Source organism: Berghia stephanieae, chromosome 2 (assembly GCF_034508935.2).
Source record: "Berghia stephanieae isolate SIO BIC M18660-M18661 chromosome 2, UCSD_Bste_1.3, whole genome shotgun sequence".
Lineage (NCBI taxonomy): Eukaryota > Metazoa > Mollusca > Gastropoda > Nudibranchia > Aeolidiidae > Berghia > Berghia stephanieae.
This window is the reverse complement of record NC_088361.1, coordinates 37,650,971-37,662,433: the sequence shown is the minus strand read 5'-3', so window position 1 is coordinate 37,662,433 and position 11,463 is coordinate 37,650,971. Positions and strand designations below refer to the sequence as shown.

General features: G+C 35.3%; 1 protein-coding gene across 1 annotated transcript in view; it reads right to left on the bottom strand.

Moving 5' to 3' along the window:
• Positions 1 to 10,956: 10,956 nt before the first annotated feature.
• Positions 10,957 to 11,463, bottom strand: part of LOC144964818 (uncharacterized) — an 8,049-nt gene continuing 7,542 nt past the window's right edge. Inside the window, exon 3 of the mRNA XM_078899467.1 lies at positions 10,957 to 11,463. This exon is cut by the window's right edge and continues 1,743 nt beyond it. The gene's annotated coding sequence lies outside the window, so the exon portion shown is untranslated.

Here is an 11,463-nt window from a genome sequence, read left to right as displayed (position 1 = left end):
GCTCAATATTAAAAAGCTGTGCTACTAGTACACCAAGGAAGTGGAATTGTATGCTTTCTGGGCTGTTGCACTTGTACACTTGTACCCGATGCCTATTGAATCGTACACCATACCGTAATGGCCAAAGTCGGCCAATAAGGCTAAAATAAGGGAAAAAATAGAGATCTTGCTGGTCAAAGGTGTGTTCCTCTTAGTGAGATCCTGTGCTTGTGTCTGGATGAGACTTCTAGGTGATCTCAAACTAAGTACTTTGATCGTGTGCTCTTGGAATCTACATCTGTTTCCAATTTGAACCAATTCCCCTTTGTCTTCCCTTTTCTAAGGTGCTTTAATTGTAATTCTAGAACTTTTAACTTTCCCATTTTCTTCCTTTTTCCTGGTTCTGATATGATCTTAATGTGTTGCAAGCGCCGTAAAACCCTTAAAAACAAAAACAAAACAAAAATAATCTTTTGGTGCGCATGAATACAAATCCATCGTTTTTAGTTTTTGGTCAATTGTTATTCAAGCAGACAGGGAAAGATACCAATCATGGTGAATAGAAATACTAATACCATATGATTTGATTACAAAATATCTTATAATTTTACTGGGAGGGGTGGAATAAACGTGTTCTTTCATTTCTTTGTATTTATTGTATTTATACTCGCTAGCTTGTTGTGTTATTGGGCACGATAAAAATAACTCGTTTAATAAATACAAAGAGATGAAAGAATCGTATATTGACTCATAAGACACAGACATTGATATTAGCTTAAGCAGACTTCCCTTACCCCCATTACTGTTGTCAAAATTGCCTGCTTAAAAATGTAAACTTTCATGATTTTTAGGAGATAAAAATTGTTGCCGCTATGATTAACTTTAAAAATCAACAATTTATCCTCACAAGGATTAATTAAAAAACACTTCAAAATCCTTAAAAATTATGTAGTCTGGGATCAACTTTCATTTTCAATGTTTTAATGACTTAAAGGTGTTCATGAAGTTTTGAAATAGGAGCCAAAATTTTGTAATTCTATGAATTTTTCGTAATAGTAATAGGCTGGTCTGTGTTGTTATGAACATTGATTTTCCAAAAATTACAATATTCTTTCTATTTGTTTTGTTTCATATGAGTTGTCTAAATCTTTTAAAAACACACTATACAGTCGAACTTGTATAAGGCGGCCACCCATGGAACCCCTCAAAAGTGGCCGTCTTAGACGGTTGGCCGCCTTGTGCAAGTTCGACTGTATAGTGTGTTTTCCAAGAGTTACATGTTGTATCAATTATAAATTAAACTGATCCAGTCTCTCTCTCTCTCTCTCTCTCTCTCTCTCTCTCTCTCTCTCTCTCTCTCTCTCTCTCTCTCTCTCTCTCTCTCTCCCCTTCTTTCTCTTCCTCCACTCCTCTCTCCCTCCTTCCCCCACCCTCTCTCATTCTCTTTACCAGTTTACCCCAGTTTCAATTGTTACCCTTTGTATATGACATTAGTCTGTCGTAAACGTACTTTCCTTCAGATTTAACTAACCCAGCTACACAATCACTCCTGGGTGGACATCCATTTTATCCAGGATTGATCTCATTTCCTTTACGTGTGAAATGAAACTCTAAGAGACTCTATGAGACTCCCCTATCACACTTATGGCATGTCTAATTCCAATTGAGTATAATAAGGATCATCTCAACTCAATCAATGTTGTTTGACTCTAATAAACGTCTGCATTTGATTTTAAAAAATACAATCGAGCTATTATATAGCGCAATATCCACTTAAGGTGTTCAAAGCGCTTTACAAGGGGTCCCTGGCCAACAGCAACATTTAACTTTTAGGACGGGACATGACGCCTATTCACTGTTATGCGATATTACCATTTTTTCGGACAGAGACAACGCTGTTAACAGCCAGGTACTCATTTTACACTTGAGTATGGTGAGAGAATGCGTGTAAAGAGCTTTCTCCAAGGGCTCAACTATGCACCGAGCGAGGCTCGAACCCAGGACCTTCCGATTCGAAAGCGGTGTCATACCACATAGCCGCACATTATAAAATGGCTTTCGGTGTTTGATTTGTGAATTGATAAAAGGATTTTTCAACGCAGTTATTAAAGGTGTGATATTTACCAACGCATTGTACTGGCTTGTCGTTTAGCTTTCGGGTATGATCGTCTGGACAAGCAAGCAGTAAACTTTCAATTAAGGATAGAGACACGATACTAGAGTCAGGATTCTCATTGTAGAACTAAGAGGATGCCATATTTGGATTTGTTTGTGCTCTGCTGTTGTATTGTGCTATGGAGACGTGTCTGGGAGTTATTCATAAAGCTATTTAAATGTATTTGTGTATAATATGAGTGTCTGTGTGTCTGTGTATAGTAGTATATTTCTTTGTGCGAGTATCCAGTTGTGTGTGAGTAACTATGTGTATGTGAGCGTGAGTGGGATTGATAGATGAAAGAGAGAGAGAGAGAGAGAGAGAGAGAGAGAGAGAGAGAGAGAGAGAGAGAGAGAGAGAGAGAGAGAGAGAGAGTTATTTCTTTCTTGGGAGATATGTAAGAAACTGATATCAATTTGGTCAAATGTGACCCATCGTCTCAAAACGGTATTATGTCGGAACGAACCCGATGCTTACTTAAAAGACGAATTAAATGTTAAACTGGTCAAAAATAAAAATTGTTGGCATTAGCACTCTAAAATATGGTATCCATTCTCCTCAATAAAACATACAAATTCAACACAAGTCTGATATTTCTGGCTATAAATTCAATTTTCAACATCTTAACCAACTTTGAGGCGAAGGGTCACATTTTTGTCTTGAATATCATGTTTTGTAAGCATTTGAGCTTATTCCTCTTGGTGTGACTTATAGGTTTTCTTAAAAATGGTACATTGATAGTTTGCTTTTGGAATCTTCCCTTGTTCCCTTTTTTGTCCAGTCCCCTGTCTTGTCTATTCTCGTGTGCTTTTAATGTAAATCTGGATTTATTTTTTTTACTCTCCCACTTCTTCCTTTTCACTGGCACTGAAATGACCTAAAAGCGTTGTAATCGCCGTAAACAGCCTTAAAAACAATCTTACTATTTCTTCCACGTCTGTTATCATCTCATTTATGTTTTGTACGGTGTGTTCCAATTTTTTTTTCGCCATGGTGTTACTTACTCATTCCCATTTGAACAGGCTGGTACGTACAATAGCAACAATGTCCTCCGATAATATGCTCTGAGCCATTCTTTTGGGGCCAATGGTCTTAAGCTTGGCCTCTATTGTCAGTCTCCAAGTATTCCTGGTCGCCCACGCTTTATTTTCCCCACAGGTGTCTAATTGGAGATCAGTCTCAGGGACCGAGATGTCCTGCCCCAGAATGTGTCCAATTCGCCTCTATTGCCTCCCCAAAGGTCGACAACAATACAACTTTTAACATATTACAGGGATCTCAGTAAATTAGACCTAGCAAGACGCTGGGGCTATTGTCAGGTCCCCAGCTCCCTAATCTGATCCGATCTTATCTTATCTAACCGATTGCACTGTTATCCAAAAGGTCCCGGGTTCGAGCCTCGCTTTACGCACTTTGGTGTTCTGCCTTGTGAAAGATTATTAACCCCAGTTTGCTCATTTGGACAACCTGGGTGATTCCCCTTGACATCAGGCGTTTGTTTTATGAATAGTCTGTGTTCCCTTGTGGAATGCTTAGATGACGGAAGGGCGTAATTTATCATTTAAAAAATCATTGTCCTACAATATGACGAATTTGCATTGCTTTCTTTCTGGCTGGAGTACTTTTCCGTAAGGAAGGCAATCGAACTGGTGTAAATATGTGTGTGTGTGTGTGTGTGTGTGTGTGTGTGTGTTTTTCTGAAATATTTCCCCCTTTCTTGTAAATCATCTCTCTAGGTGTCTCCCTTTTACTTTTTACAGTTTATTTTGCCTGGACCTGGATAAGAGGGAAACGGTGAATCAAATGTACAGTATTAGTTTTTGGGAGATGGTATCCCCTCCCCCCCCCCCCCCCCCCACCCCCGTTTTAAATCGTCTCACTGTTGTTTACTGTCGTAGTTTTCTATTATGCTGCCGTTTTATTAAAGAACACAGTATGTGCTATTTGGTTAACATTGCAAATACTATGTTTTTAAAAACAAAAGCAGTATGGGTATAATATTCTGTTAGCTTTATTTGACTGTATCCATCTTTGTCCGATCTTGTGATCTTTGTCGAGGTGGGACTTTTAGGCGATCTCAAAAAGCAAATTAAAGCAATTTGATAGTTTGATCTTTAATCTATTTCAATTTCTCCATTTGAACCAGTCCTCTTTGTGTCTACTTTTACTCGCGGACATTAAAAAATATATCCCATCCTCATCCTATTTGACAGCGCTGAAGCTTCTTCTTTCATAAAGACCAACGCTTCAGGCTGAAGATTGAACTGTCCCCGCGGTATTTTATTAACTATTTAGCTTCTTAAAATTTGGGACATCAAAGTGAACAATCGCTTAAAAAATTCAAAATTTGAAAAACTAATTAAGGAGAGGAAAAAAATAACTATTCACAAGGAAAGAGAAACACAATCCATTTTCCAATGGGGGCACATTAAATTTGTATTCTCTGCTTACTATCCACTTTTGAGCATTATTATTATTATTGCTTTATATTTCAATATAGGCCTAAGGGGTTTTGAATGAAAAACATGGAAAAAAATCATAAAAACGGACGCGAGAACTCTTCAGTAAAAAGAAAAATAAGGCGAAAAGCAAAGCTTGGGATCTCCAATAGCCTAGGCTAGGCCATAGAGGTGGGAGGCTAGGCCTACTCATGTTTGTCCGTTATTTAGTGCCAATTTTGGATGCTAGCATTGAACGTCGCCGTCTTTTCACAATTTTTCATAGTTTTTGTTGTTTTTTTTTTTTTTAAACAAAAAATCGTCAATTTAGCCTAAAAAACGGCGAAAATTGCGGCTTTTTGCGGCCAAATAAAAATTTGCGGTTTTTGCGATCAAGGGTGAAATTTGCGGCCGCGAAAAACTGCGGGGATAGATTGAATGGCCGTCTTTTCAGTATCAGGGGGTTTAGAGGGAAGCAGGGAGCGCTTTTTTGAAGTCATCAATCGAAGGACTTGTTTGCAATTTCCCAAAAGGATGAATAAAGTTTATTATTATTATTATTATTATTATTATTATTATTATTATTATTATTATTATTATTATTATTATTATTATTATTATTATTATTATTATTATTATTATTATTATTATTATTATTATTATATTCTTCTTCTTCTTCTTCTTCTTCTTCTTCTTCTTCTTCTTCTTCTTCTTCTTCTTCTTCTTCTTCTTCTTCTCTTCTTCTTCTTCTTCTTCTTCTTCTTCTTATTGTTATTGATATTATTGTTGTTGTTATTGTTATTATTATTATTATTATTATTATTATTATTATTATTATTATTATTATTATTATTATTATTATTATTATTATTATTATTATTATTATTATTATTATTATTATTAATATAGTTGGTAGGGAGTTCCAGAGTCGGATGGTGGAGGGGAAGACAGAGTAAAGGGGAAATTTCAAAATTAATGTTCCGTTTCAAATGGCTAGTTGGAATTTAGAGTTTTCTCTTTTGTGCTTTGTGGAATACGAGGGTTTTGTAGCGGCTTCAATTGGAGATCGTTTATCGTATCCCGCTCATAGTTTCCGCTGACAAATCAGGCCACACGACGTTGACTTTTTCTAGCTCGTTGGTTTATTGTGATCTATGTGGGTCCCACACTTGAGCTACTTTATTCCAGTATGAGCCTGACATATGCTTCATAGCATTTCTTTTTCACAGATTGGTGGGAGTGACAGAATTGTCCATGGTTCTATTTGCCTTCGTAGCTGTGTTGGCGATAAAATGCTTCTTCCACTTCACACTTCTGTCCAGGGTCACGCCGAGGTACTTTGAATTCTCCACATATTGTAGGGTTTCGTTATGGATTTCAAAGTGGGAGTTGATTATGTTTTATTTTTGTTTGTCACCCTGATGACATGATACTTTTTGGGATGGAATTCCACTATCCATTTTGCCTCCCGGCACTGCAATTTATTAGGATCTTGCTTTAGTATGACCGTATCGTCCTCGTTTTTTATTCCTCTCTACAAGAGGCTGTCATCTGCGAACAATTTCAACCTAGACCTCGGATGTAGTTCTTGTCATTGATGTAAATGAGAAAGAGGACTGGTCCGAGCACGGTACCTTGTGGTACTCCTAACTCAACTTTTGCCATGATTGACTGTTTACCTTCGACAATTACTTTTTGGACTCTGTTACTCAGAAAGGATTCAATGCAGCTTTAAGAATCAGACTTCTGTGATGGACTTTGTCGACAGCCTTTGAGAAGCCAAGAGGATTGTTTCTGTCTGTCCTCGATTTTCCAGTGTTTGCAAAAAGTCAAAGAAGGTTGATAGCAGCTGTGTTTCAAATGATCGTCGAGCTCCAAATCCATTTCGAGCGTCAGTGAGTCCATAATTGAGCTGAATATGTGCTCTAAAATTTGGCAACTCACAGATGTAAAAAAAAAAGTCAAGATACTGTCAAGAGATACTAATAGAACATTAGTTCCTTTAAAAAATAATATGTCAGAGGAACTAGGAAGAATGGATGTACTAACAGCACAGAAAACGGACGACGTATTGCGCAACGTCATCGACAGGCATGCTCCAAAGATAATGAGAGTAATCAATTCCAGGAAACCGTCTCCGTGGTTTAACCAGAGTGCAAAAATCGCCAAAAGGGAAAAGAGGAATGCCGATGCATCGTGGAGAAAATCGGGCCTTGAGATTGATCGACAGATATACATAGCAAAAAATAATAAATATAAAAGCACCTACAAAATAGAAAAAAACCTACTATAATACGAAATTATTATCAGTGAGGGGCACCAAGGAATTTTTATCCGTTTCAAAGGAACTTTTAGGGGAAGAAAAAGACTCATGTGTACCCACTAATATTCCGGTAGAAAAACAGCCAGATGCATTTGCAAATTTCTTTCCTGGAAAAATATAAAAAATTCGGAACAATTTGGATCTCTTTCAAAATGAAGATGTAAATTTCCACCCTTTTTCGGGTTCACAAGGACTCTCCTGTTTTCAAGAAACTACTGAAGAAGAGATTTCTGAAATAATTTGTTCATCTCCCTCGAAGTCGTGTTATTTAGATCCTTTACCCACTAATATTTTGAAATTATGTCTTCCAGAATTGTTACCATGCATAACTCATATTATAAATCAGTCACTCTATAAACATGCGATTGTGAAGCCTCTCATAAAAGCAAAACCTCGACGTAAATGACCTTAATAACTACCGTCCCGTCTCAAATCTGCCATTTCTGTCTAAAATCATTGAAAAAGTTGTACTCAGACGCCTTTCACAACATCTCCACGAAAACAATCTATGGGAAAAATTTCAGTCATCTTATCGTCTTTACCACAGCACAGAAACTGCTCTGTGCTGTGTTGCGAGTGATTTGCTTGATGTTGTAGATAAAGGCTCTGTTTCTCTTTTGACATTGTTAGACCTTTCGGCGACTTTTGATACTATTGATCACGGCATTCTCTTTAAAAGACTTATTATAACTTTTGGCTTGTCTGGGACTGTCTTGCAGTGGTTTGAATCTTATTTAGATGACAGAAAGCAACAGGTTATGATTTCAGATAAACTTTCACGTCAACATACATTGTCTTTTGGTGTTCCCCAATGCTCTGTTTTGGGTCCAATTCTTTTTGTTTTGTATACTTCTACATTATCTAATGTCATCACTAGTCATGGGCTGTGCTATCATATCATGCATATCAACTTAGAGACGTAAAAGTATGCAGAAAAAGCTGTTGATACTGACCGTAGATCAGAAAGAAATTTAAGAATAAGAAAGTTAAATCAGTGTAATCACTCACCCAATTATTAATGATAATTACACTGTAAGGTAATTGCTGATCGCCGAAAGTAGTGTTTGTTTTTTGGTTCAATTTGAGTTTCAATGAAACTTTCATTGGCTTAAATATAGAATTGACAGTCGACCACGGACATCGCTGTTTTCTATCAGTCGACAGTCAATATCATGTGATTTGATTCATCATGGCGAAAGTAAGTTCAAATATGAAATGGGACGAAATATTATCTATACCGGATGTGTTGCTAATTTCCTCTTTGGAAATCTTTTGTGTTTAAAGTATGACGGCTGGTATCTTATCTGCCATCTTGTACTAGTAGAGAGCGTGATGTTACCAGCACAAAATAGCCGAATTAGTCACCGGCCTTACAACGCCCACTTCTAGGCAAGAGACTCGCCAGTGAGAGATATGAAAACGTTCATGAAATCCGATTTTTTTAGTCACTTGCTCCACTTAAGCTTAAGACTAGCTAGCGAGTCATTTACTAGACTAGTAAATAACTAAATCTGGTCCGCCTTCATGAACATGGGCCCTGGTGTCTGGTATCCTATTTAACTAGTCTAATAAATATATGCTGGTCGTCTATAAAGACAATCCATCATCGCTCTTTTACGTCCAGTCATCCTTAAGAATCTACCTATACATCCTGCTGCTGAAATAATTATGCCATCTTTATGTAACCTATTCATTATTAGTAATCCAAAGGGCTGGTTACATACACAATCCCAAAGATTTAGGAAACAAAAGAGTAGAGGGTTTGATGTCATGGCTTTTCTTCCCTGTCGTCTCCCCTTGTTACGAATCTCTAATATTCTCCAGATCACCATTCTTCCACTGGCCTTATATCATGTTTGGGCCAATCAGATTCTGAAATATATTATGTTTTAGCTTAACACGTGAAATTTAAATGAAAAATATAAATCCATTGAGGTAAGTGAGTTTCGTGTATTAAAATTCAAAACTTAAACCTTCTTAATTATGATTATTGAGACTACTGAGTCCTTTAGTAAGTTCCGACATAATAGGTCATTTTGATAGGGCGCATTTGCATCCAGCTTTTTTCATGATGCAGCAGAAGGTAGTCCTATTCATAGCTGCAAACTCGCCTTGGAACTGTGATTGAGAGTCTTCCAGGATTATCGGCCAAGTTCCATGTATATATTTTCATGTATATATATATATATATATATAATATATATATATATATATATATATATATATATATATATATATATATATATATATATATATATATATCTCTGTGTGCGCGCCCGCCCGTGTATGTGTGTAGGTATAAGCATAAAGACTGCTTTCGTCCTTTGAATCCAAATGTCAATAGTCCTAGAACTTTTTGACGGATTACAAGTCATGCAGTATGCAGACATAGAAAAAAACGAGTTGTAAAGAATTTGATACGATTATCAAATATGAGTTACCTCCCTTGTCTTAGATTAAAAAAAATACACATTAACTATCAGCACCCATCGGCAACGATAAATACATACAATATTTTTCTGAGGGATTTGATTGAACAAAACCTATTCTAATCCATCAGCGCCGATAGTGAAATGCTTTCTTTATGTCTATGTGTTAAAAAACAAAGAATTTGCAATCATCGTCACCCACCCAGTCATTAGCCGTGTTCATTGTCCTTTGACTTCCCTGGGAGACAACATACCATACATACGCATAAAACAACGTAGATACACATCCAATAATACTATCATAACCGAAAATAGACAAAGTAAATGAGGTGAAACAAAATCTTTTCTCACATTTTATTTCAATAGATAGAACAACGCAAAAAACGATAATATAACAACAATATCAAAGACATTAACAACAAGTGTAACAACGATATAACCATAGGAGATATGATTATGGCAACAATAAAGGAAATCATAAAAACTATAATAGTGATAAGTAATCATGATAAGTGAATAATAATATTGAGTGATTTTGATGGTGATAAAATTATATTTGTCTTCCAGATGCCATAACAATGAAATTCCAAGAAACAATGGAGATAACTCAACAACCAATTGATTTTACCTCACCTTACAAATTACAGAAAAAAAATTGTCACATTTTTCTCGACACAATGAACATTTTGTCTTATTCAGATTTGTTATTTACATTACAAAATTTGAAGAAAAATATTATTTACAGCTATAAGATCTTGATGCAGTTTTGTAAAGCTCTTACTAAACCAGTTTCGTATATTATGTACTGGATCATTTCGAATTCTAAAATAAAAATAAATTAATTTTGTGGTGGGTAAGTATGGAATTTCGGGAATAATCCTGAAGGTAGTCGGTAAGAAGAGAGTTAAACAAAAGTCACTCGTGTTGTTCACAAGAGATTAAATTGGTGGTTAAAATCTTGAAAAATCAAGCAAATAAAAATGAAAGTGGGAAGCAGGGGGCTCGCCCTCAGGCCCCCAGGATTACACAGCAACGCTTGCAAACTTGGTCAAATAGCTCCGTGATTATGATAACAATGACGATATTGACATTGATGATGGCAACAATGGACAAAAATAAAATTTATGATAATATTAGTTGTAAACAAAAATTGATGATTATATACTTATGATAGTAGCAATAGCAACTGTAATAATGATAATTCGCTTAAAATGAAAATGAAAATGAAAGCAATAAAAATAAATGATGATAATGATAGTCACGATAATAATAATAACAATGATGATGTTGTGGACTTATATTTTTTATTAAATTGATTTGATTTGTAATCTCAACATCAAATAAAGAATGCTCTTCATAATAATAATAATAATAATAATAATAATAATAATAATAATAATAATAATAATAATAATAATAATAATAATAATAATAATAATAATAATAATAATAATAATAATAATAATAATAATAATAATAATAATCATAATAATAATGTTAATTAATTATAGAGTAAGTAACAACGAATCATAATCATAAACAGTATACAACCATTTCAAATACAACACAGGAATTGTTCTAATTTTCAAATACTCAATCACCAGTTTTTTTCAATCTCTCTCTCTCTCTCTCTCTCTCTCTCTCTCTCTCTCTCTCTCTCTCTCTCTCTCTCTCTCTCTCTCTCTCTCTCTCTCTTTTCTTTCTTTCTTTCTCTCCCTATCTTTCTCGCCTCTCAATTTTTCTCTCATTTTCATCTATCGTTTCTCTCTTATCTCTTTGTACTTTTTTATAGTCTTGCACCGTCGCTCATACATACGCAAGCATGTAAATTACAGATTGCGACCAAAATAAACAAACAAATAAATAAATAAATAAATAAATAAATAAATAAATAAATAAAAATTTCTCCGGCATCCATTCGTTTTTTACTCTAATATATTTTAACGCTTAATAATATCCTGACCACAGTGATTATTCTTGTCATAATATTGTTCGAGAATCCATCATTGTGCGGACCAGTTCAACACAAGTTTTTTTTTTATGGCATCTTCGTTACGATGGCAGGTCAAAAGTATATCTTTAAAAAAATCCTAATTCTGTCAGCTCAACATAACAAAAACAGAATCTATAAGATAACAT